Source organism: Mustela lutreola, chromosome 1 (assembly GCF_030435805.1).
Source record: "Mustela lutreola isolate mMusLut2 chromosome 1, mMusLut2.pri, whole genome shotgun sequence".
NCBI classification, from domain to species: domain Eukaryota; kingdom Metazoa; phylum Chordata; class Mammalia; order Carnivora; family Mustelidae; genus Mustela; species Mustela lutreola.
In genome coordinates, this window is record NC_081290.1 from 70,377,426 (window position 1) to 70,405,260 (window position 27,835).

A 27,835-nucleotide genomic window follows, 5' to 3' on the forward strand; every position below is an offset into this window, starting at 1 on the left:
ATTCAGAACACTTGAGAAAGGTGAAGAAATTCTCCCAAACCACAGCACGAAAGGACAACAAGCTGGAAATTATGAGAGATCTAGAAATTCCAACATAGAATCGAAATGGAACTCCAGAAAGAGCAAAGAAATGGAGAGGAGAAAATCATTACAAAATGATTTTTAAGAACTGTGTAGAGTTGAAAAAAGACACTAGCTTTCACACAGAAGGAATGTAAAAAGAACTGATGAAAAACATGGTATTTTTTAACTTAAATTCTCTAATTCAAGAATAAAGAAAACCAGGCTAATAGCATTCATGGAGTAAAAAACAAGTTACTTAAAAACAAGAATCAGAATGAATCTGATCATGGTACTTACAAGACCACAGAACTCATCTTCAAAGTTTAACAGAAAATGAATTTAAGCCTAGAAAGATATTAGTATTTAAAAAAGAGGGCAAAAAAATATTCTTTCATAAGACTTTCTAAAATGTAAGATCCACTGAATGTGAAATAATAGTGTGAAAGTGCATTTTGGAAAAATAAAAATGTCCCCCCAAAATAGAAAAATATGTGGGATATCAAAATATGAAGCATAAAACAAGTACCATTTATATTTGGGTCTAAATAAAGGAACCATTCTTCTCAAGTCCATGGTTTTTTACCTGCTTCATTCATTCATTTATTTTGTAAAATGTGAGATCCTTGTGATTAGAAACCCTGTTTATCTTGTCCACTACTGCGCCTCCAACACATAAAAGCATACTAGCTTAATGTAATAAGGACACATTCTATGTTCCTTGGATTTGGTTTTTCATTTGTTTGCAATTACATTGTTCCCCTCCTCACAACCATCAAGCCCTTAGCTGCACTTGTTTCCCCATCCAGCAGGTGTCACAGTTAGTCCCTGTAAAACTACCCTAGGTAGCACCCTAAATTCCCTCCTCCTTTCATCTTTCTGCTACTTTGATTTTGCTAAGTTCAAATTACAAGCTACAAAGTACTGCTGGAAAAAATGTACCATTATAACTTCTTGAGACACAGCCTCCAATAGGCCATCTCTACATCTTGCTAATAACCTCTTGCTCTCTGACATTCTCCCCACTTTTAAAGTCAGCTTATTGAGGTATAATTTCAGCATTAATAAAACATACCCATTTTAGGTATACAGCATGGGTAGTTACACAACTGAAACTGGCAAATGCTACATATCATTGCTTTTTTTTTTCTTTTTGCTTTTTTTTTTAAATAAGAACCAGCTTCCTTGCCTACCATGGACCATAAGCCTTACTCATTTTTGTATTTAAATTTCTCCAAAATATTCTAAAATCTTTAATAACTCCTTGACTTTCTATTAGTTTTTCCTTTATACAATTTATCACTAAATTCTTAGGTGCGTGAAGTTTTGTGATTATCTTATCTTTCTGTAGTTCGTAACTTTTACCCATGTGCATTATCCTTTGTATTGCTTAGTACTTGTCACTTGAAACCCAATTTTCCTGAGATTATCATTACTAGACTTATATTGGCTTAGCATATCATTTTCTGTTCTTTCATTTTGATGCTTTTTGTACCATTGTATTTTATTTTTGTTACATGTTATAAATAGCCTATTTTAAAACTTGTCTTTCTGCCTCTCTACTTTTTAAACTCAGTCTAAGTGTGTGTTCTTTTAGCAAGCAGAGTTTTTAATCACATCTTTGCATGTGCAGAGGGATCTGCTTGTATGTTTAGACTTACTACTGCCACTTTACTTTGTATTTTTTTACTGTGCTTCCTTTACTGAATGTTTTCCGCTCCTGCCTCCACTGGTATAAAAGAGAAAGTCAGAATGAAAATTAGGCTTTATTAAAAAAAAAAAAAAAAAAAACTGGGGGCACCAAAATCTGATATCAGTACTGTGTAATGATAACCCCCCAAAAGAAAAATTACCTGGTGATTTCTTGTGAACACTGACACACAGGCACAGCTATGTGAGTTCAAATCCCTCTCTCTCACTTACCTTAAGATGTGTATATACCTTAGTCATTTTTTTTCTAAGTCAGGAAAATGGAGATGCACATGGAACATACCTCCTATGACTATTGTGAAGATTAAGTGAAATTTTACAGGGAAAGCACTTTAGATCTTCTGTGAGATGGGAATGATTCTGAACACCATCTATCAATGTTACCTTGGCAACTCATCAAGAAGCTTTGAGAAAATATGGCAGGCATCATTATTATCAGCCTCAAATTACAAATAAAGAAAAGTAAAACTCAGAAGTTAAGTAATTTGCCCAACATCACACGTGCTGAAAACGAACACATCAGAGTTAAGTCTTGGTTCCTTCATTCACGTACACATTTATCAAATATTTTCTGAGCCCCTCCTGTGTGTCAATAACTCTTCTTCTAAGGACATAGCACTGAAAAGAATTACTCATTACCACCCCCCCCTTTTTTTTGTAAGTACCACAGTGTCCTCAGTTACCACTGAGAATGGTAAATACAGCCCGTGTGAAATTTTACACAGGATGGCAAGAAAGATCTGACTAAAAAGGTGACATTATATTTACGTAGAGACCTATAGTCAGCAAACAGTATCTGAGGAAATAGTTTTCTGGGCAGAGGTAACAAGAAATACAAAAACGAAAAAAATACAAAGATGCCGCAGATGAAGTGTGCTAGAAGAGCAAGGAGGCTCATGCAGACAGAAATTCAGGAAGTAAGGGGAGAGGGTTAAGTAAGGCAGAGTGGCGGGGAAGTGTGCCATCAGGTAAGGACTTGGGTTTAACTGAAAAGCTGGTCTGAAGCATGGTGAGCACAAGGAAGATGGGGATTGGCTTAGACTTTCAAAGCCACACACTGGCTCCCATATTGGGCGAGATTCCGGGTGGGCACAGCAGCTGGGGGCTGCTGCAATAATCCAGGGTACTCGTAACAGAGCTGGAGAGAGAGGTGTATACCCCGATGAACTGGGTGTCGGGTACGAAAGAGAGAGAGAAGTGTCAAGGACATCTCTGAAGGCTTTGGCCTGAGACGGGAAGAGGAGAGTTGCCACTGATGAAAACAAAGGAGGTTCTGAAAGGAACAGGTTGAGAAAAAAGTCAGGACTCAGTTTTGAAAAGATTAAGTTTCAGGATTATTAGATATGGAATTTTATCAAGTTGTGGGGAGGAGAGGTGGATCTCAGCACAGAGATCCCAGAAAGAATTATGGGAATATTGATAATATACCAAAGAAGCAATGAATCAGTGAAGGCAAAGTCCTGTTGGTCTTCACTCTTCAGTTCGGTACAGCCTTGACTGGGTATCCCCTGTGTGGCGTGCACTAGGGGTTACAAAGGGAATAAACACAGCCCCCGTTCTTCAGGAAATCACAGAAACCCACACATACTTTCGTTATAATATTGTAAGTACTAAGACAGTTTGGGAGTTCAGCTTTTTAGGCTGAGAGAAAACATCCTCGAGAATACGACAAAAATAGATGACCCAAGAGGATGAGTAAAATGGGTCAATCCAGGGAAGCGGAAAAGGACTTTCCAGGCAGAGGGAAAATAATGGGCTAAGGCAGAGAGGCATGAAACAATAGGAAACATGCAGGAAAAGTCCAAGACTGCAATTTTTCTATCACGAGTTAGAGGAAGAGAGTGCTAGTGGTAGAGTGAAGGATGAACGGGCTGTCATGGGGAGCCCTACCTGACAGGAGTACGCGCTGTTTGTTCACTGTCTGTGAGTGCTTCGGCACGATAAAATCTGCACTCCATATAGATCATCCCGACCACTGTGCAGAGGACGTATGTGAAGGAAGCAAGACGGCAGGTAGGAAAATAGGGTCAATGATTATCACAGCCATCAACAGAAGGACCTAACCTGAGGGGGAAATAACAGGAATTGGAAAGTAGCCACAGTATTAGTTATCGTAGTATGACTGCCCAGCAGAATCAGCAGGCCGTCTGGGAATGCTGGTGAGGGAGGAGGAAGAGTCTAGAACGCCAAACCAGTTGTATGCTTTGATGTCAGCGTTGTGAGAGGTCACTCATTGAGACTGGACACAGGCAGGACTCGTCGGAGGGGAAGATGACTCACTCCGAGTTGCAAATGCTAATTTGGAACGCTGGTTGGGATACCAAAGAAAACATTCAGGCACACAGATGAACATGCAAATTAAAGCTTAAGAGATGTCAGGGCTGGAGATAGAACGCATTGGCTTTAAACCATGAGTTCAGAGGAGATCAAGCTCGGAGAGCGTGTAAAGAGAAAACCGCAGTGAGAAAAGGGAGAATAGCCGTCTTTAACCTTTCTTCGGATAATGGCTTCAGTGAAAGGATTCTAATTGCTTCAGGTTATTGGTCACAGCTAACGTGATCATACAGCAAGCAATTACAGCACTCTCATGGACTGTGATGGCGCATCTCCTTGAATGTAAGCAGCACGTTCTTTCAATGGGAACATTTCTGAAATAGGGTCGCGTCTTATAAATGATCTCTGTTCTCATCCTCAGAAGAGCTGTTATGAAAAAGACTCTGCTTCTTAAAGAATTGATGGTGTTTCACCATGCAGTTTCTCTGGGAAAGAGACTCAGACAGATTTATGGGAAGGAGGTATGTTGAGAAATATCTTTAGGATCAGTATCTGTGAGGGAGAGGAAGAATGCTCACTTGTACAGAAGTAAGGCCATTGTGCCATCACCAACTGGGCTTTCAAGAGCTCTAAAGTTGGGATGGCCCTCTGGAGTTGTACCAGTTGGGAAAAGCCCTTAAAATGCTCCCCTCTTACCAAAACACCGGAAGGCTGCCTCTGGGGCATGGGTGTGACCCTGGATAAAGACAGTTTCTCCCAGAGAGGACTGCCCCCTGAGACTCTAGCAAGCAGCACTCCTGGCAGCTGTGGTAACCAACTCTTCATCCCTTAAGGAGAAAATGGCTACAGCATGGCATCCATTACAAGTGACACTTATGAATGAAGGCAGTGCAGCATTTTTATTTCAATATCATTTGGTCTTACCACGATCATGAAGTATTAAACATAAATCTTCTCTGCACAACCCATTTTAAGATCCATTTTTAGTAAAGTATAGGTCATCTGAAATCCCACCCTATTGGGGATAAAGCAGAGAAAGAGAATTATTTCTGAAAATTAAAAAAATTATGTTAAAATTGAAAAAGACATTCACTACAAAACTCTTAGGGATTTCCTGAAAAATTATTTGGCAGTGGAAGAATAAAATAATAATGGTAAGTGCTAAGTTACTGAGCACTTAGGAGAGGCAGATTTACTATAAAGTCAGCGGTGCTCCAACACCTCTGTCTTGCCCTGTCAATGATGAAAAAGCAATAGTCCCAGCCCTGTCGAGGGGGCACCAAGGGTGGGTGGCCCCCAGCCTCTGGTCTACCTTCTACCTCCTTGAGGTCATACTGGGTTTGCAAACAGGTAGTAACTGCAGGCAGGCACCAATACTTCCTTCGATCTATCTGGACTCCAGGGACAATCTAGCCCCAGCAGACCTTGTGAAGGATCTGGAACTCATCTGTGACTCTACGGATATGAATATGATACAACAGGGCCACGATGTCCCAGGTCCTCAGCCACTTTACATTCCCTCCCTGCATCTCTCACAGCAAGACCTGCCCACGGGGTTAGGATGGGCGGGTCAAGAGGAAGCAGTAAGGACCTGGCCAAGCTGTGGAGACACTGACCTGAGATCTGGCCAAGTGAAACCCAGAAGCTGGATCTCTCTGAGGCTTCCCTCCAAACAAGGAGGACTGCCTGAGCAGGAAGCTGTGGGGTCATCAGAAATGCCCTATTTCCAGGAATGTGTTATCAAGATCAACGAATCCTTCCTAAACCATCAATAAGAAGAAACAAATTCCAACCTACTTTGCCACAGAAAAAAATAAACTTTGTCTAGCACCTAGCACATTCCCTCAGCCAAAAAAGGGACTATTTGCTCTATAATAAAATACTAAAAGTCACGAACATCTAAAAGAGGAGATCTGAGTCTACACAGAGATCTGAAGGAAATAAAAGTATATAAAGATGAGTTAGGAAGTTTATTACTGACGATGATAACATTTTGTGATGTTTGTGGTATTTTTCAGTGCTTTCAATATCTGTAATTTGTGATTGCTCTTCCCCCTCTAAATAAATATCCCCCAAAATGTGCTAGTCAACTAATTTTTCATTCATAATTTAGTACTCTTTTTCCCAAAGAGGGCCCGGACACTGTAAATGCTCAAGGCCCTATGAACCTGGATTCTCTCTTATTTGTGATACGCTACACAACTTCTTCCAAGCGCTCCATTGATTTAATCAGATAAATGTATGAGGAGATGCTTTCATTAGGAAGAAGGCTGAGGACAAAGACTTTAAGGAACCTGCCATTAAGTGACTCACGGAGGACAAGGCAGTGTCAAGATTCGAATGCATCTTTCCTGAGCTCATGTTCTTTCAACTCTGGGCTATACCGAAATACGCGGTTTGCAGATTCTTTTGATGCACTTTGATATGCAGCCTTTCATATATCAATCAACACTTACTAAGTCCCTTTTTTGGCTAAGGGAATGTGCTAGGTGCTGGACAATATCAGGCAGATGCTATAAAGTTCCTATCCCCACAAACTATACAGACTAATAAGAAGACCCAAAATGCTGCAAAAGAAAACAAAATAAAATCAAAGGTATTAAAAAGTGCCACAAATAAATAAAGGAGGAATAATGAATTAAACATTCTCATCTCCCCAGTGGAAGAGTGTGAGCAAAGGTGTATAAACACAGGCTAAGTCTTCCTTTTATTCACAGAACATTGGGGAGCTAATGTTACAATATTTTAAAATTTCAACCCAAGATAGTGGATATATTTGGGATAACACATTATTAAAGTTTCATTTCAAGACTAATTAACAGATGTCTTCTGAGTGCCCATGATGTGACTGGCATTTTGATAGATATTTGGTGATCACACTGAGAAAAAAATTTCAGATCTGGAAAGAATAAAGAGATCCTGGAATCTAACATCTTTTGTAACGAGGAAGCTGAGGCTAAACGGATATGTGGCATATGTTTCAGGAGTCCTCCCTTTCAGGAAGCCTTTCCCTAAATGACCACAGTCACATACCATTTTACCTTTTTCTAAACTCTGCACAGGCTTTGTTCTGTGGCTTTTGTTCTTTGATTGGGTACTTGTTTTGTGTATATTGAGGTCACAAGCTTTTTAACTCTTTTTTTTAAATGATCAGTGACACTTTTAATATCTAAAAGCTACAGACCCATTCCTCAGAAAAATGCACATAAGCACATATCCATAGATTTAAATAAAATCATCTTAAGATTAAAATTTCATTCCTCTAGCGGTCTCGAGATCCCAGGTTAAGGATCTTTCTTCCAGATTGTTGGCTTCATGAAATGATTTTTTCTTATACAAACCCATAATATATGCATAAAGTACACTTATTTGTGTAACTCCTATAGTGCTAAATAGTGCAATAAATATGGTAGAAGCTTAGTAAATGTCCACTGATTTGAGTTACCCAAGAAGAAAGCTGCAGCCAACTGAAGACACAGAACCAGCCTCATCACTATGCTTGGTCATGTCTTACACTATTTCATGATTTCTCTTAAAAAAAAAAAGTGGGGGGAGGGGCATGCGCCTGGATGGCTCAGTCAGTTAAAGAGCTGCCCTTGGCTCAGGTCATGATTTCATGGTCCTGGGAACAAGCCCCATGTAAGGCACTCCGCTCAGCGGTAAGCCTGTATCTCCCTCTCCCTCTGCCCCTCCCCCTCACTCATGCTAAACTCTCTCAAATAAAAAAATAAAACCTTTAAAAAAAACAAAAGACAGTCATTACCCTTGTGGGCTCAGTTTTACAGTGGAGGTAAAATAAACATTCAAGTTCAAACTTAGTGTATAGGATATACACTAATAGGACTATATGTGCAACAAAAATTCACGTTTAGGAGAGGACAGCACCTGTAACATAGAAAATACTCAATAAATATCTGTAGGGTGATTGTGAATACATGAATAAATGAATAATAAAGAATGAATAAATGCTGCTGCAAATGGAGAGGGCTTTCGAATGGGGAGGCAACTGTGGTCAGTATTGAGTGAACTGTGACGAGCACCAGGTATTGTACGGGAGTACTGAATCACTATGCTGTACACCTTAAACTAATACTACACTGTATGTTAATTAACTGGAATTTAAATCAAAACTTAAAAGAGTGAATAAAATTTGAGTAAGAAGGAGGATATTTCAGCTAATATAGACCCAGCATAAATAATGCCATCTGATTAAAAGAAAACCCAAGAGCTTCCACTGAATAGAAAGTATTTAAAGGGAATCAGAGGACACTACAGGGAAGCAAAACTTACCACCCCAAAAATGTGTCTCTTTGACACTGGATTATTGTCAGTTGGTTATTTTTTTAAGAAACAGAAGGTTCAGGGAAAACCTTTGGCCTTCCTCCTAACTGCCTAAAAGAATTTAGAGGCCTCTCCTTGGGAAGGGAGCTATCAGCATAGATAACAATAGTATAATACGAATAATACAACAATATTATAATATGAACAATAGTATAATGTGAAATAATATGAATATATTATATGAATATAATAACAATAGTATCAGATGGTGGCAGACAGGCAGGAACTTAATAAACTCAGGGCTTCTGCATGGCCCAGGAAATATCTGTTTAACGAAAGGGCACTTGTTATGATGAGCACTGGGTATTAAATCTAAGTGATGAACCACTAAATTCTACTCCTGAAACCATTACTACACTATATATTAACTATCTAGAATCTAAATAAAAATTTGAAGAAAATAAATAAAAGGGAGCCCCCCCACCTGTTCAGTAATACCCCCCCCTTGAAGAATTTACTCTTTTTTATCTTCCTGTGAATTGTCTTCCCCCACTTTGAAGTCCCAGACCCAATCCCCTTCTCCGTAGCTCTGCCTGGCAGGTAAGCCTCAACCGCCTGACTACTCGTGGGCCTCATATTCTTATGGAGCCCTCCTACACACATAATTCAATTTGATTTTCTCCTGTTGATCTGTCTCGTGTCAATTTAATTCTCAGACCAGCCACAAGAATTTTGAAGGGGAGAGGAAAGTTTCTCACCAACCAAATACATTTGACTCGTCAGGCTGGGGTGCGATCACATGGGATCTAGAAAGCGAAGCTGAGGAATCCGATTTGATTTTCTAGATTCTTAGACAGTAATGTTACCTAATAGCTGTCCTTGACAGAAATTCATAATTAAATGTCAAACTGAAGAGAAAAAAGTCAAATGTATCATTTTTTTTAACATCAGTTTGTATAAACACTCAGACCAGTTATTCATCTATTATTTCACAAACCATGGCCCTAATCTGATAAATAGTCCTCTACTTTAATAAATAAGTTTGTGTTTCCTGGTAATCAATAGCCATTTTTTTTTTACAGGGAAGGAAAGACTTGATTTTTTTTTTATAATTTTTCAAAAGATTTTATTTATTTATTTGACAGAGAGAGAGACACCAAGAGAGGGAGCACAAGCAGGGGGAGTGGGAGATGGAGAAGCAGGCTTACTGCTGAGCAGGGAACCAGACATGGGGCTCGATCCCAGGACCCCAGGATCATGATCTGAGCTGAAGGAAGACCCTTAATGACTGAGCCACCCAGGCACCCTAGCAAAGACTTGATTTAATGCTGAGCCCATGTTTTAATTATTAGCTGGGTAAGTACAGGGTTGGGTCATAATTAGTTCATATCCTATATGAAATATTCCAACTCCTCAGCACATATGCCTAATAGGAGCTCTCTTCTGGATTGTGGCCCTCTTTGTTACTATTGCTTCCTTAAGTGTATTTTTTTTTTTTAATTTGTATTATCAAGTATTCATACCGTGTCTGTATTTTGACCAGGCTGCTAAAGCTCATCAGGATTCAACCTCTTTACAAATCCCCTCACAGTATGACTGGGGTATAGCCCCCTGTGGGACTTTACCTAGGAAGCTGGCATCCATCTTGTCAGTTCAGATGAAAGAATGAACGGGAGGTTGTATCAGCCCCAAGGCACACAGAGGCCGAGGCTCAAGGGATAGGAATGCTTACTCATCATTCAAAGTAACTTGTAGGACAAGTAGCTAATCAGCACTGATGAAATCTCTCACATACAAAGATATTTCTCACATTCCAAGTCTCTTGAGAGGAAACAGATCTTCAAAGGACCAGATGGAGTGGCACCAGAAGTTAGTAAGTGGCATCTGCTGACACGACCCTCAGGGCCTCCGATCGGCAGTGGCCACCTTCTCAGGAGACCCCTGCCCCAAATTTGCCCTTAAAAACCCTCACTTGCAAGGCATCAGAGAATTTGGGATTTTTGAACCTCCCCATTTTCCCACCACACCAATAAAGTAGTCTATCTTTGTTTGCAGTAAGAGCTCAGTGTCATTTTTTATTGGCTTGCTGTGACCTGAGTGGATGAACTCTCATTTGGTTCAGTTATAGAAGTTTGATGGGGAAAAATATGTAACTTGAAAAAATTAATTTTATTTGTGGAATTCAATTACTGATATTTTCCAAGGTTGGCCTCAGTAAAGAAAATTCAGAATTAATCATCAGTAAGTGAAATTTTTCTAGTGTTCACATTTTCTTTCAACAAATATGGATCTTAATTTAAGAAGAGGGTGAACAAAGCTGGATATTAATGTATGAATAATTTATATGGGAAGCTAATAGTTAAACTTGCCTTTGCTGTTAAAGCTGAACAAACGCTCAGAAAAAAACTCCAAAGTTCAGCGAGAACTATTTTCGAAGAAGGAAAGGTACACTGGAAGAACAAAACCTTGCATTAATAATCTCTATAGCAGAGCACATGCATTCAAACATTGTATCTAATGTTGACTCTTCATCAAAAATTTTGAACAACTGTCTAGAAAAATCACTAAGTCTGTGATTTAAACTGAAACACAGTCTATATGGTGCCAAAGGAAAATAATGAGTCTTGGCCTCAGGAACAACAAAATGGGTCACTTAGAGTCTGGGAGTTACATACAACAAATGGAGAGAATTGCCTTTCTGTACAAACAACCCCTTACCAAGCCAATTAATGACTTAACTCAAGCACCCAAAGAGATTTTATGGGTTATTATCTGAAAAGAAAGAAGGCTCTATAATAGGGTAAAAAGGCCATGCAGAGTAATTGCCTTAGGGAAAAAAAATAAAGTTTTCTCACTTTCTAGTAGAAATATAGGAAACATAAATTATATAGGAATGAGAAATATGTTAAGGATCCTGTTATTTCACTTTGATTCCCTTGGGCACCCATTATCATGCTAGAACTTAATATTTCCATAAAACAAACACCATGAGCAGAAAAGAAGATGACAGAAAATTCTTTTCCCACTTAGGGCATTTCAACATCTGGGCTACCATGGGCCATTAAAGCACAACAAAACGGCCTGCGTGGCCTGCCATGTACCCTTTTATTTATTTATTTTTAAGGGGAAAATGTAAGGAAATGGCTGGTTTAGACTCCCGTTGGCTGCTGAGCAACCTATTTCCAGGCAAAGCAAAAGATTACTATGATTCTACTCCCCTTTAAACAACACATCTTTTCCCTTTTTATTTAGGTTAATTAAACATGCCAACTCATACCAAAAAAAAAAAAAAAAGAGAGAGAGAGAGAAGGAAAAAAAACATGTTTCATGTTTCATCTCATGCAGGAGTTCAGAGCAAAAATCAAAAGGTGTTTTGGGGAAAGAAGAAAATTTACAATAATGGAAAACAGGCAGTCTGTCGGACTCTGCTTGAGGAAGGCCACATAGGACAACTAATAAATTGCAGAATTACAGGGATAATTGAGGTGTGTGCTGGCTGAGCTGAATACCATAGATGTCAGAACACAAGAATACAAAGACAGGGTGACATGTAAGTGGAGAAGAAGTCTGAATATAGAAGAACTGGCATTAAAGGGTGCTTATTTCAGTTAGGAAATCTCCCCCCAAATGTTCAATTTATACTCACTGAGGACATCCTGGTGCATAGCAGCTCTTGGGAGCTATGCATAGAGTAGCAAAAGAGGTGAATTAACTTAATTGATATTTGGTCTTTGAGAGTGTAACTATCAAGGAAGACACCCAGAAAGCTTGGGTCTAATGTCCAGCATGGATAGGTCCAACAAGGCTATATAGAGCCCCTGAAGGAAGGCTGGCGGGAGAGGAAAAGAGTGGTCCGATGAAGGATGTGTCCAAATAAACTGGGCAAACAGAACTCTGAGTTAAAACTAACACTCAGGTTCCGAGATTTTAGTAGTACACAGGGCAGCAACTTATAAAGATAATTTCTGACCACATTTTATAAGACATCCCTTTAGAGCCAAGACATAAAGCCATCCCCATAGAGGAAGCTTTACAGCAAAACTTTCCATCAAGTGTTTGTTCGACAGAAACAGAACCAACCGACAGCTCTCTGATATTCAAAGAACAGCCAAAAAAATAAAAGCAGTAATACAATATTCATTTAGTGGAATGAAGCACATAAAACACAGGAGATAGCTCACTTCTGGACATGGTATTGGTGGCATCAGGCTTCCTGCCTTGAACACGCAGAGTCACACTCGCCCTCCGGCTATAATAAAATATTGCTATCCAGCTAGAAAATCAACACATTGGCTTCCAAATCACATGGACGCGATAGTTTTCCTATCAGAATCCTACAGCTTTATGAAGCCACGTACTGATGGAATGGCAGTGTAAAAAGAAAATAAAACCGAAAGGAACAGACAAACAGCTGTTTCCCCTTGCAACTAAGGCATCACTGCAAACATAGAGTAGTGGAGGTTCTTACACAGTGAAAACTCTTTTTGTTCTCTACATACTGAATGACAGCACGAATAGTCTTGTTCTGTTTTGGTTGCTGTTTTCCAAACTTTATTACCAGAAAAAGCATTCCCTATGTGCATGTGGCCCATAATATCTTCCCTTCCAGGGAGAGAAGTTATAGCTCAGACCCCATTTCTAACTTAAGTGTTGATTTAATTTTCTTTAACACTTTAGAAACTCAACTAGATGCTTGGACTTGTCACAGCTGGGCCACTGACTTGGAGGAGAACCCAAGAGAATGGCAATGCCAGTGCTCTGTACCACATCCTCCACAAAGAAAGGCAAAATTAACTTTGCTGAGACAATGCAGAACAGCTCTGGCCATCATCTACCATCACAATGTCTGTTTTAATAATCAGTACTTTATTCTCAAGAGCAGAAACAGGGATTGCTCATTAAAGAGCAATGATGCATATATCGTGACCAATGACACGCCAAATAAAAGGTATTTCTGGTGACATAAAGAGAAAGAAGAAAAAAAAATGGAACAGTTTTTTGAAAAGAGCAAAGTGTGCATAAAAGTTGAAACCCAAGAAAGTTTTCTTGTGTGAAGAAAGAAAAGTAACTCTATGGCCATTCCAATGAATTTTACTATAATATCACACACATTCAACTATAAAATTTTTTCACAAGTCTTTATGAGATCCAGCAAAGAAATTTCTAAACTGTCAAACCAAAATAAATATTTCCAGCAGCTCGGACACTAGCCAAAATATGTCACTGCTATGCTTAAAATAAAAGAAACTTAGAACAGCTCATTTAAGGGACAATAAAGTTCAGAGATGTCTAGTGATTTATCCCAAATTACGTAGTTATCAAGAAAAACCAGGACTGGACTTTGTTTCACACACAAACTACACTGTTGCTAATACAACTGAGCAGGTTATAGTCTGTGAGGCTCCATCTGACCCGGTTAAGTCATGGGGGAAAAAAAGCAGAGGTCTATTACCATCTTCATGATGAAAAAAAGAAGATTCAAAGGGGCCATAGAGAAATCAACGGTTCTCTCAAAAAAAGTTGCCCTCAACAGCCTAAGAAATGTATGCCATATAACTATTATTTAAAATCAACAAAATAATACTTATCTGTTTTCCTTTTTCACAGTGTACAATATATTCGGCTTCATAAAAATCCATGTGGTGTCCAGTCAATGGCAGCTTTATTAGATTAAGAATTGGTTTGTTCTTAATTGCTTTATATCTTCCGCAGTTTGCAGCAATCTTTAGCACACTGCTATAGGAATTATAGTACTCAACTCAATGGCTTCTTAAAAGTATATAAATAAAAAGAAAAACTATGATTGCCCTCAGACTTCAAAAAGACACAGAAATGAGTGTGACTCTTAGTTAACCAACTCTTTAAAGCAGGGGGGAGACGGGGTACAAAGGAGAAACCAAAGCTTGAAATCAAAACAGGGTAGACCAAACCAACATTAGCATAAATCACAGAAATATGGAGAGTTAACAAAACCTAATGTATGTGATTCTTGACCATCTGGATCTCCTGTTTTACAGGACCAGTGTGCACAGAAAGCTTGTGCTAGAACACTCTGAGGCAGTACTTTTTCTAGCACGATGTGGCACCAACACAGTCTGACTATAGAGCACTAAGGCTGGTCTCCATAATGCTCATGGATGACATCCAACCCTCAGATCAATGTGATATGGGGACAAAGGTCTATCATTCAACCAAAACCCGGGCTTGACCTCCAAATCTGTCAGTTACTGTTTTGAGTAATAGGATGCAGCAAGTAGAATAATACACCCCCCCAAACCCCCCAAATCCCACCCTAAATGTGCATCTGATGAAGGATTGCCTCTGGGTTGTGTTATGTTATATGGGTACAGCTGATCTTAATAGAGAGATTACTGAAGGGGATGGGGAGGAGGTGGCTAATCTAATCACACGAGGCTTTAAAAGCAGAGCATTTTATCTTCCTGGTGGCAGAAGGGAAAGCCAGGTAGTCTCAAATCGTAAGGAGGACTACACACTGCCTCCGAGAGAGCCGCTGTAGGAAGCAATCCCAGTGGCCTCTAGGAGTGGTGCATGACACCTGCCGATAACCAGCAAAGTAGTAAGGACATTACTTCTACATCCACAAAGGACTGGGGCGCCTGGGTGACTCAGTAGGTTAAGCCTCTGCCTTCAGTTCAGGACATGATCTCAGGGTCCTGGAATCGAGCCCCGCCTCGGGCTCTCTGCTCAGCGGTAGCCCGCTTCCCTCTCTCTCTCTCTGCTTGCCTGCCTGTCTGCTTGTGATCTCTCTCTCTCTGTCAAATAAATAAATAAAATCTTGGCCTGAGTTCTGCCAACAAGCTGAATGAATCTGGCATGGATTCTTTCCAGAGCCTCCAGATAACAGCCCAGCCTGGCAGAAACCTCAATGTCTACCTTGAGACCCTCGGTAGACAATACAGTTGAGTCTGCCTGACTTGATCTCTGAAACTGTGCTATAGTTAACAGGAGTTATTTTAAGTCACTAAGTTTGTAAAGATTTGTTACACAGCATAGAAAACTAACATATGAGGGAATTTATTTAACTTCCAAAACTGCTGAAAAATATAAAAAAAACCAAATCACTCATGGTTGTCATGAGAAGGCACACCGGGTACAGTATTTCACATGCAGAAAGAATTCAGGACGTGATTACCGTACCTTTAAATACTTCATTTTATGATATTTCAGAGATCTCTGACACATTTTGGAAGTCAACCTTTTTGAGGTCCTCTGCAAACCTGTTTGGGTGCTACTTGCCTTTGTTCCCCTATACATGAACAGATTTACAGGTTTGTGAGATTAAAATGAAGTTTTATGAGTATTATGCTAAGTGAAATAAGTCAGACAAAGACAATTATCATAGGATCTCACTGACTTGAGGAATTGAAGAAACAAGACAAAGAACCATGGAGGAAGGCAGGGAAGAATGAAACAAGATGAAACCAGAGAGGGAGACAAACCATAAGAAACTCTTAACCTCAGGAAGCAAACTGAGGGTTGCTGGAGGGGAGGGGAGGGGAGAGAGATGGGGTGGCTGGGTGACAGACACTGGGGAGGGTATGTGCTATGGTGAATGCTGTGAATTGTGTAAGACTGACGAATCACAGACCCGTATCCCTGAAACAAATAATACATTATATGTTAATAACAAAATGAAGTTTTATATCACAATAAAATATTCAGATGATTCTACAAAGCCCATGTAAAACCCAGTCTTGTTAACTTGTTATTTTGTATGTTTATTTTGTATGTCTTGTTAATTTGTATGTTCATCGATACACATCACACTTCAGTTGACCATAAACTAACCACAACATAAAGGATTCGCATCCTCATCAGTAAACAAAGGTCCTGAGGGCTCTAGGTTGTGGCTCACTGCTGCAATAAAAAGCACCTGAAGTATTAACTGAAACCTGCAAATCTAGTATCAACTTCAGTCAAACAGTTTAAATTCTGGCACCCAAACAGAAAGATCAAGTGCTTTGTTAATGTTCAACTTGCTGACTTGTTGAACTGCTCTGAGTAATATGCAGTCACCAAAGTACAAATGTGTGCTGAGAGAGAAAGGCAGGTCGTTAATTATGCTGGAATATTTGGAATGCAGTAAGAAACCAGAGTGTTTGCTCTGAGAGAGAGAAACCATATAATAATACTGAAAAGAGACTGAATTCATGAGGCTATTGTCAGGATGACAGGATATTCTATATGTTAGGCAAATATGGGCAGAAGATAGGGAGAGGTAGCCAATTACAGTGTGTGAGTGGAAACACACTGTGGGAAGGAAATAAACACATTACCTCTTATGTGTCATAAGAGGCTGATGTGTTCAAAGAACCGCCATCTAATAGTGGGGAACTCTGAGGACAGTAGGGCCAGGGGGTTATTATCCGTCTGAAGAGGGCAAGGAAGCCGTAGAAAGCTGTAGGAAGCAAAGAAACATCACCAGCATAGGAAATATGGTGAGGAGATAAAGCAAAGTTGAGGTATTTGATTTAGGTGCCATCATTCTCAGAGCAACGTGCTAAGGGAATTGCCAAAAATACAAAGGCAGTCAAATTAAATCATATCCTGTGTGACATAAAGCTACCATTTAACGAGAGACCATGTAAACAGTTGAGCTGAATGTTTGATCTTTGGCACACAACGAAAAGATGGATCATTGTATGCTTTTTCTTTTTCAATGCCAAACAACTATGGGTCCTGATCCAGAAAACAGGGCTTCTGTTGAATTTGTAATTGGATGAAAAATGCATAAAGGCAAGAAGGAAATTTTATCAGTCTACCCCCAATTAATCCATTCAACAAATATGGATCACCCACTGCAACGCTCTAAGTGCTGGCTATGAAGTGAAGACACAACGGTGACCAAGGTCAATGTCATACCTGTCCTCGTTGAGTTCACTGTCCAGTGAGGAAGACGAACCCACAGCTATTACATAATAGTGGGAATTACTAGAGGAGGATACTATGAAAACACCAAGAGAGGTGTCTAGCCTGAAAATAGACTTTCTGAAGGAAGAAACACGGAAGCTAGGGCCTCCAGGGCAAGCAGACATTCCTTAAGTGAGAAGGGGATGGGAGAGTGGCACATGCAGGGGGCCACATGTCTAATGGCTAGAAGAAAAGAAACGGAGTTGTGTTTTCAAGAAAATGAAGTCATTCCCTAAAACTAGGACTATACTCAACATACGTACCTGTCTATAAACTGGAGTATCTCTCCTTTGTTATTACTGCTTTTATGTCTGTTTTTAAATTGGGCAGTGCCAAACTAGAAGTGGTGAGGAGCCCTCCCTGATTTTATGATGAAGTTTGCTCTTATGTATGAAATCTACTGTTCAATCTAGATCCTGCGAATATTTTTCTATGGAAAACTGCTACTCCCAAATGTTTGAAATCCCTTGTTTTTTGCAAAATGGGCAAGACTGTGTTCCCATTTTGTCATACATACCCACAAGATACTGTAGTATATAAATCATAAAGTTACTGAGACTACAAAACAACAAAGATATATGCAACAACATATTTTGTTGTGAAGTCACTTAAAAAATAAGGAAACTCTAACCAATTGAAATGACATTGAAACTACAAGATTAAAACAACAAACAAAAGGGACGCCTGGGTGGCTCAGTTGGTTAAGCGGCTGCCTTCGGCTCAGGTCATGATTCCAGCGTCCTGAGATCGAGTCCCACATTGGGCTCCTTGCTTGGCGGGGAGCCTGCTTCTCCCTCTGCCTCTGCCTGACACTCTGTCTGCCTGTGCTTGCTCTCGCTTCTCTCTCTATGACAAATAAATAAATAAAATCTTAAAAAAAAAACAACAACAAACAAAAGCAAGGGAAGCAAGGGCAAAAATGAACTATTGGGATTTCATCAAGATCAAAAGCTTTTGCACAGCAAAGGAAACAGTTAACAAAATCAAAAGACAACTGACAGAATGGGAGAAGATATTTGCAAACGACATATCAGATAAAGGACTAGTGTCCAGAATTTATAAAGAACTTAGCAAACTCAACACCCAAAGAACAAATAATCCAATCAAGAAATGGGCAGAGGACATGAACAGACATTTCTGCAAAGAAGACATCCAGATGGCCAACAGACACATGAAAAAGTGCTCCATATCAAATCAAAACCACAATGAGATATCACCTCACACCAGTCAGAATGGCTAAAATCAACAAGTCAGGAAATGACAGATGCTGGCGAGGATGCGGAGAAAGGGGAACTCTCCTATACTGTTGGTGGGAATGCAAGCTGGTGCAGCCACTCTGGAAAACAGCATGGAGGTTCCTCAAAATGTTGAAAATAGAACTGCAATATGACCCAGCAATTGCACTATTGGGTATTTACCCTAAAGATACAAACGTAGTGATCCAAAGGGGCACGTGCACCCGAATGTTTATAGCAGCAATGTCCACAATAACCAAACTATGGAAAGAACCTAGATGTCCATCAACCAATGAATGGATCAAGAAGATGTGGTATATATACACAATGGAATACTATGCAGCCATCAAAAGAAATGAAATCTTGCCATTTGCGACAACATGGATGGAACTGGAGCGTATCATGCTTAGCGAAATAAGTCAAGCAGAGAAAGACAACTATCATATGATCTCCCTGATATGAGGAAGTGGTGATGCAACATGGGGGCTAAGTAGGTAGAAGAAGAATCAATGAAACAAGATGGGATTGGGAGGGAGACAAACCATAAGTGACTCTTAATCTCACAAAACAAACTGAGGGTTGCTGGGGGGAGGGGGGTTGGGAGAAGGGGGTGGGATTATGACATTGGAGAGGGTATGTGCTTTGGTGAGTGCTGTGAAGTGTGTAAACCTGGTGATTCACAGACCTGTACCCCTGGGGATAAAAATATATGTTTATAAAAATAAAAAATTAAAAAAAAATGAAAAAAAAAACCAACAAACAAAAAGCTAAAATCACTCTCCATCCCTATTCTATGTTCTTTAAGTCTTGGTTAAACACCAAGAGAAAAAAAAATGAATTATAATCTATTTCTCTTTTTGTCATCAAGGAATTAAAGTGACAGCTATTAAGAATTAATAAATTCTAAAAAAAATTCTAATAAATTCCATTGCTAAACCACTGACGATAATGTAATGGTTCAACATTCGCAAATCAATCAATGTGATACAACAAATTAATATGAGAAGAGAAAAGAACCACATGGTCCTCTCAATTGATGCAGAAAAAGCATTTGACAAAATCCAGCATCCGTTCCCGATTAAAACACTTCAAAGTATAGGAATGGAGGGAACATTCCTGAACCTCATCAAATCTATCTATGAAAGACCCACAGCAAATATCATCCTCAATGGGAAAAAGCTTGCAGCCTTCTCATTGAGATCAGGAACAAGACAAGGATGCCCAATTTCACCACTCTTGTTCAATATAGTATTAGAAGTCCTAGCAACAGCAATCAGACAACAAAGAAAAATAAAAGGTATCCAAATTGAAGAGTTTGAAGAAGTCAAACTCTCTCTATTCACAGATGACATGGTTCTTTATATGGAAAACCCAAAAGGCTCCATCTCCAAACTACTAGAACTCATACAGCAATTCAGCAACGTGGCAGGATACAAAGTCAATGTGCAGAAATCAGTGGCTTTCTTATACACTAACAATGAAAATACAGAAAGGGAAATTAGAGAATCGATTCCATTTACTATAGCACCAAGAACCATAAGATACCTGGGAATAAACCTAACCAAAGAGGTAAAGGATCTGTACTTGAGGAACTACAGAACACTCATGATCAACTAAAAAGACTTTAAAACTCTCAAACTAGTAGATTTCCTCAGAGATACAAACAGATTCTTCATTCAACACATTAGTTAGAAGTGGTTACAATTTTTCTTACATTAGTTAGAAGTGGTTACAATTTTTCTTTAATTATAAACCATTACTATGAGCTGTATAGATCATAAACCCTATCTTATTTCATATTATTATGTGCTAGTAATGATCACTGAAGTATAGGGGAAAAAATTAAAACCATTAGCCCCTGTATATAGAAAAATACCTACATTTCATCAAATGCAAAATGAAAACCCACAGTATTAGGAAGATGGCCACAATTCCGGGCATCCTGCGCCCTTATACAACACGCTTCACCACTCCGCCCACCGAGAGGTGAAGTCTCTTTCCCCTCCCACCAATCTGGATTGGCCCTCTCCCTAGAACCTGCTATGACTGAGAGGATGTGGCAGAAACAACCAGCAATCTCCAAGGCTAGTTCTAGGAGGGCTTGCCACTGCATTTTCTCCATCTTGGAATGTTTCTGCTGCCTTGAAAGCAAAACCAGGGAAACTACTAATGAAGAAACTACAGGGAGAAAAAAACTCAGACCAAAGCCAGTCCCAGGTTCCCAGACATGTGAGTGAGGAAACCTTGGATAAGACGAGACAAGGCCCGCAGAAAAGTTGTCCAACCAGCAGACAGAATCATGAGAAATAATAAAGTGTGGTGGTTTTGAAGCCACTAAATTCTGGGTGTTTTCTTATATAGCAACAGACAACTGAGTCGCTACATATAAACTTTTCAATCACAAGATTTAGAAAATAGGAGTTTGTAAATCCTTGTCAACATATCCCTCAGACTGTATAACATGAGATCATCTAACCTTCCATAGCACTCTAAAGTACTTTTCATAACCTCCTTTTTTCCCAACATAACCTATGAGCTAGTTACCATTACTATCCAGATTTAAAGAGGAGGAAACAAAGTCTGATTAGTTTACCCAGTTAGTTAGTGTGTCCACAAAACTGAGTCTCCCTTTTAGTCTGTGACTTTCTTCAAGTCAGGCTTACCTAATGCATCTTTGTATCTCAAGCATATGCATGGCGACTGCAATAAAGAAGGGTATATTTTTAAAGCTGGATGGATGAATGTGTGGACAGATAGATGGATGAATGGATAAATGAATCCACTGGTGCCTCCTCAGCTATTTTAAATATTTAAGAAAAATGATATACATCATTTTGGTGGGTAGCTCCCCCACCACCTGCAAACACACCCCCAGCCCCTCCAAGTTTTTTCTTTTCCATGCTCATTGTTTTGGCTATTTTTCACTTGAGTTAGTATCTAGATATTTTATATTCTTGGCTGTCTTCTCCTAAGTCAAATTCTACTTACCAATGCTTCTCTTAAAACTGAGAACTTGAAACTGAACATAATACTGAGTCCATCTAAAACTACTCTCTGTAATCTGAACTCTGCATCCATAAGAAAGGAACAGTCTCTGTGGATTTCAAAAGTTTATCAGAAATAAAGCATCACCTTAACTAAAACAAAATAATTTCTAGGTTTTAACGAAAAAGACTGAATCTCTCTAGAAATTTGTTGTAAAATACAAAATGCCTTGGCTAAATTTACAATCAATAAAAGTCAGCTAGGAAAACGTACTTACTCTCTAGTAATCTACTTGAATTGAGGGAATAAATGGACTCATTAATTTTGGCTAGCTTAAGAGCCTTCTTTAAATTGTACCATTGATTCTGGTTAATTTGGATAGAATTAAAGAACTCAAATTGTTTTTTTAATTCTTTCTATACGCAGTTACTTTGGTCAGTCTTAAAAGAATACAACTCCCTCCAACCCCACATTTAAAATACAAATAATCTCAATGTTTTAAAGTGACGGGCAGCTGGTTATGAATAAGGGACAGGCAGGGCTAGGCAGGGAGAGACAGGCACTGGGCCATAAGATCAGGCTCAGAAAATTCAAAACGTAGGAGATGAAAGAAAACCTGAGATAAGAGAACAAACCAGACCATCCAGTCCTAGATGTCAGAGGTGGGGTCTTATGTAACAGCTACTTGTGACCAACCAAGGATTACTGGACTCTAAAAAGGACGCCATTGAAGGGGTTATCACTAGTCCTTACTCAACAGTGCAATCACTAGAGATGTTAAACAGATCTAAGATCCCTGGTTAGTTTTCTATAAAAGAGATCCCTAAAAGCCTTCAGTGGCAACCTGTAGGGGCCCCTCTGACCTGAGAGATTTTCTCCTGTATCCTTGCTTAATAAACATCTATTACTTTACTCACTCTCCTTTGAGAAATTCATTCTTAGACCCCATGAGACAAGAACATCTCTCTCCCACATCAGCTACAATTCTTATGTCTGGTTTCATTCTATCATTTATCATGATTACAGCATCATAGACCAAAAGTAACACTTTTCGTCTCTGTGACACCCGTGACACCCAGCAAGTCAAAATTAATTTTGCATTAATTTCTGTGGAACTATGAAATCATGAATTCCCTGAAATGGCTATATTACGTTCTCATGAGTATTTTAGAAAAGGATCTATATTAATTTTATTGAACTTACTTTGGTATCTAATTGAAAGAGAAGTTCTTACAAAGTAACTTTACAGGACTCACAAGAAGAAAAATACAATTTTATAAAATCTAGTTCTGGACAAAAATTCTTTTGATTTAAATATTTATATCATTTTGTCTTCACAACACTATTCAATTTTAGTTAGAATACTGTAATACAGGCATCCATGCTCACTAATGACTTCTCAAATTATATAGCTGCTGAAGATGAAGAAATCTAAATCTAGGGGCACCTGGGTGGCTCAGTGGGTTAAGCCTCTGCCTTCGGCTCAGGTCATGATCTCAGGGTCCTGGGATCCAAGCCCTGCATCGGGCTCTCTACTCAGAGAGGGGCCTGCTCCGCCCACCCCTGCCTGCCTCCCTGCCTGTTTGTGATCTCTTTCTATGTCAAATAAATAAATAAAATCTTAAAAAAAAAAAAAAGAAAGAAATCTAAATCTAGATCTCTAACCCACAACAACTCTGCCAAGGTTCTGTTCTTCTGCAATGAATTACAGCAGGGGTTGGCAAGCTAGGTCTTTAGATGATAAATCAGGTTACAGCTTGTTTTTGTTCTACATTTTTTACCTTTTTAAAAAAATTAGAAGAAGAGTTTAAAACATTTAAAAAGAAGATTCTGTAAACAGAGTCCATATTTGGTGCACAAAGACTAAAATATTTATCATCTTGCCCTTAACACAAACTATTTGTCAATTCCTGACCAACGGATGTTTCTACCTGAATAGCCTATCACTATCTCAAACTTGACCTAAAATCAAAATTTTTCTGTCCAGGCCTACAAAAACTCTTATAGACTACAGCAGAGAAAGGAGCACCTCACAACATACATCACCGCCTACCCCTTAAAAAAAATTCTCCCTAGACAGTACCCTCTTCTGACAACTCTCCATTTCTCTCCTATTCAACACTGGCTGGAGTCCCTCTATAACCCCAGCCAGTCATCTCTATGTCTTCCTGGATTCCTGCTGCTATTTGCAACAACTTAATCTGGGCTTGTGTCTCCTTAAGGCTGAACTGTCTTAGCTTCAATCTTTTCTCTCACTTTTTGACTCTACTCTTTGTATTCCTTATGGGTTCATTTATAACAACATTACCATCACCCAAATTTTATCAAGTCTTCCTACTGCTTACTATTATATGTCTAAATACCACGGTACTTTCAATACATACATACATACATACATACTATGACACTTTCAAAGTCCTACTCACTCAGGTACCTTTATTTCCAAATTTTCCATTTAGTTGTCAAAAGCAAGTTTCTTATTTCCCTCCAGTGAGGTCGATCAGTTTACCATATTCCACTTATGTTCCATGCCTTCAAATATCTAAAAAAGGATAATTTTTTACTATGACTAATAATATCAAAGGAATAATTGCTAACAAATAATCAAGTACTACTTATCATTACTGTTCTAAGCTATGCATATATTTTTAACTAACTTTTTTATTACGGCAACTTTGTAAGGAAGATAATGATATTATCATAGCACAAAGTTGAGAAATCTGAGGAACAGAGAAATTATACAATTTGCCCAAAATTACACAGTGAAAACAGGTGGCAGCATCAGAGCAGGAAACCAGGCATCCTGGCTTACATCCATATTTTTACCACTATACTATCCTCTTCTCAACTAAAGCAATATTCATTCCTGTTTGGAAGATCCCTACCATCTGGCTTTACCAGAGGCTCCTACCTTGAAAATGTTACTTGGTCTAGAGAGAGCTTGTTCACAGTAGAGAGTAAAAACACAATCTATATATAAACACCTGACCAAAAAAAAAAAAAAAAAAAAGAGAGAGAGAGTAAAAACACAGTCTATATATAAACACCAGGTGACCGTCAGGATCAGAAGGATGGGATGCAAGTCGATGTCTCAATGAGGATGTAAGGAGCCTAAGAGAAACAGAGGTTGAAGAAGACACATGTACAGTAAATTCCCCCTTCAGGGGTTGATATATTTGGGAAAGGGAGTGGAGAGTACACTTGGGGGAAGGCTTGGTCCTGCCTCTCAGCTTTGAAATCCCTAATGGATACCAATGTGTTGAGTAGCCCCATTCTAGAGGCAGTAAAATGTGATAGAAGAACCAAGACAAGGATCAGCTAGGCAGAAAAAAAGACTGAGAACACAACTAAGCCTCCTCTCTGGAAGCAAGTCAGAAGTTTCTCCCTAAACCCACAAAAGAACATAGAAGGTGACTGAGAAGGAGCCACAGGGTGCACAGAAGAGGCAGTGGGGAGATGGCATAAAGCAAGCTGACCCCAGGAGAACAGAGATGGCTTTAAAAGCATTACCCAGTAAGGTAGACTGAGACTCAGAGGATCTGCAGCCTCTATCATTCCAAAGGACTTCCATTTCAAAGAAAATCTCTCTCAGCAGACATATGCACATATGCTTGCTGAGAGTATTATCTCTATCATGAAAGTAATCATACAACAGATTTTAATAAAACTACAAAGTGGTTTAACCACAATTATAAAGTACATATCGAGAAAAAATAATCACACATCATGGATACTTTTGTAATGCACAAATCCATCTCTACAAAGTGGGCTTTACTAATAACCGTGATGGTAGACAAAGCCTAATGTCCCATAAAGAAATGTTAACCTCGGGCGCCTGGGTGGCTCAGTGGGTTAAGCCTCTGCCTTTAGCTCAGGTCATGATCTCAGTGTCCTAGAATCAAGTCCTGCATTGGGCTCTCTGCTTGGCAGGGAGCCTGCTTCCTCCTGTCTCTCTCTGCCTGCCTCTCTGCCTACTTGTGATCTCTCTCTGTCAAATAAATAAATAAAATCTTAAAAAAAAAAAAAAAAAAGAAATGTTAACCTCGGGTTAGCTTTTTCCTTCAAATATTTAAATAACCGATTACCTCAGAAAATTAAAGTTTAGATAGAGAATTAAGTAAGCTTACTTAGGCAGATGATGAAAGTGAGGCCCATGCTTATGCACATACATGACTAATCCTCGGTATATATATGTGTGTATGGCTAACCCTCAGAGGGCTTTGACAACCTTCTGAATATTATGTGCATTACAATACCCAGACAAAAATAGCACCTTTCCCAATATTACCCACTATAAGAGAACTAGAAGGAAAAAACACTGAAAAATTAGTATTTGATTCAACTCCACCCTTCCTCCTGATAACTGAATAAACAGAGCCGTGAAAAGTAGAAGACGAACTTGTTTCTTAATCCTGCTGACTGGACAAAGGAAGTACACATTTTTGTTAAGGTGAGTGGCATACTGAGAGTGGAAAAAAAAGAGTAAGAATTAAACCACAGATGCTCAAACATGGGGTGGGCAGATGTGAGCTCTCACTAAGGTGGGCCATGCAATCGAAGATTCCAGTCAGACTTGCTTTGCTCAAATTCTTTCATCTTAAGTTATCCCATAGAAAAATCATACCATCGTCTCAACAGATGGCAATAATAGTCATCGCTTACTGAATGCCAGCTCTATTCCAAGGGCAATGCCAAACACATCACAGGCTTTAGCTCATGTGCCATTTATAGAATGCCTATGAGGTAGGTATGATTGCTATCTGCACTTTATAAATGAGGAAAACTGAGAGCAGAGCCTAAGCAGCCACCCAGAGGCTGTGATGTAATGCGGCCAAGTTGGAGAGCCGTGTTTCAAATTCTAGTCAGCCCAATCTCTTAAACACCGCACCAGTCCTGAGCTAAAAATACCTCTGGCAAAATTCACTACACATTTTTTTAGAATAATAAATTCTTAATAACAGGAATAGAATAGTAATTTCCTATTACAAGCAAATCTTCCTGAAACTAATTCCAGCTTCAACCCTACTAGCAAATCACTCCAAGTATCCCCATCGTATTGAAGAATAAGAATGGATGCTCTCGTGGTTATTCTTTGGTATCTGGAAGAAATTCCCAGAATTTCTTTTCTTTCCTTATCTTTTTTGGGTTTTTATTAGTTATTTGAGAGAGAAAGAGAGAGAGAGAGAGAGAGAGCACAGAGGCAGAGAGAGAAGCAGACTCCTTTACTGAGCAAGGAGACTGATGTGGGCAGGACTCGATCCCAGGACCCTTCCATCATAACCTGCTCCAAAGGCAGATGTTTAACCAACTGAGCCACCCAGATGCCCCTGAAATTTGATTAATAAAAACAAGATGTAAAAATATACAATTATAGCTATTCAAAAACATAAAACCATTACTTGTAGCTATTACAATTATTTATTTTGATTCTATAATTATTTAACTAACAAAGTAAGCAAATTACCTGAGACATCATATGAACTAAAATAGCAAGTTCTATGAGAAAGTTTGTAACAAAATGAATGAAAAATAAAAATTAAATAACCACTTATTTTCATGTTCATCATCTGTATCTTAGTAATATATAGAGAAAATTACCTAATTCACATTACTGACGAAATTATACAATACTTAGGAATGAACATGATAAGGAAATACATTAGAACAATATAAAAAATCAGTAAAACTAAAGGACAAAAGCAAAAAGTAAAGCAAAAAGGACAATCAAATACTTTGAGAAGCATATTTAATTCCTGAATGGTAACACTGTATATTACAGAGGTATAATTTTCTTTCCAAATTAATTCATAAGAAATGAAATTGGAAGTGAAATTGACATAAAAATTGAAACAGGAAGTGAGATTGACTATGATTTTTAAGTTCATGTGGAAGAGTCCACTGGTGAAAATAATTTTGAAATTAAAAGGCAATTAAAAAAAAACAACTAGTCCTAGTAGATTTCAAAATTTACCACAAAATGAAAATAAGTGACTGTTGTACTGACAGATATCTCTATGAAAGAATCTTGGAGCTGGTGCAGCCACTCTGGAAAACAGCATGGAGGTTCCTCAAAATGTTGAAAATAGAACTGCCCTATGACCCAGCAATTGCACTATTGGGTATTTACCCTAAAGATACAAATGTAGTGATCCAAAGGGGCACATGCACCCGAATGTTTATAGCAGCAATGTCCACAATAGCCAAACTATGGAAAGAACCTAGATGTCCATCAACAGATGAATGGATCAAGAAGATGTGGTATATATACACAATGGAATACTATGCAGCCATCAAAAGAAATGAAATCTTGCCATTTGCAACAACATGGATGGAACTAGAGCGTATCATGCTTAGCGAAA

The 27,835-nt window shown here is 38.9% G+C and overlaps 1 protein-coding gene across 9 annotated transcripts in view; it reads right to left on the minus strand.

Annotated features, from left to right (window-relative positions):
• IL15 (interleukin 15) overlaps positions 1-27,835 on the minus strand; it is an 81,786-nt gene that overhangs the window by 21,135 nt on the left and 32,816 nt on the right. Inside the window, exon 1 of one of the 9 annotated variants that reach the window (XM_059168179.1) lies at positions 23,911-23,933. The exons of 6 other annotated variants lie outside the window; for them this stretch is intronic. The gene's annotated coding sequence lies outside the window, so the exon portion shown is untranslated. Of the gene's footprint in view, positions 1-3,660; positions 3,809-4,968; positions 5,056-23,910; positions 23,934-27,835 lie in introns of those variants that run through there. 2 more of the 9 variants (XM_059168159.1, XM_059168150.1) reach the window with 2 other exon arrangements.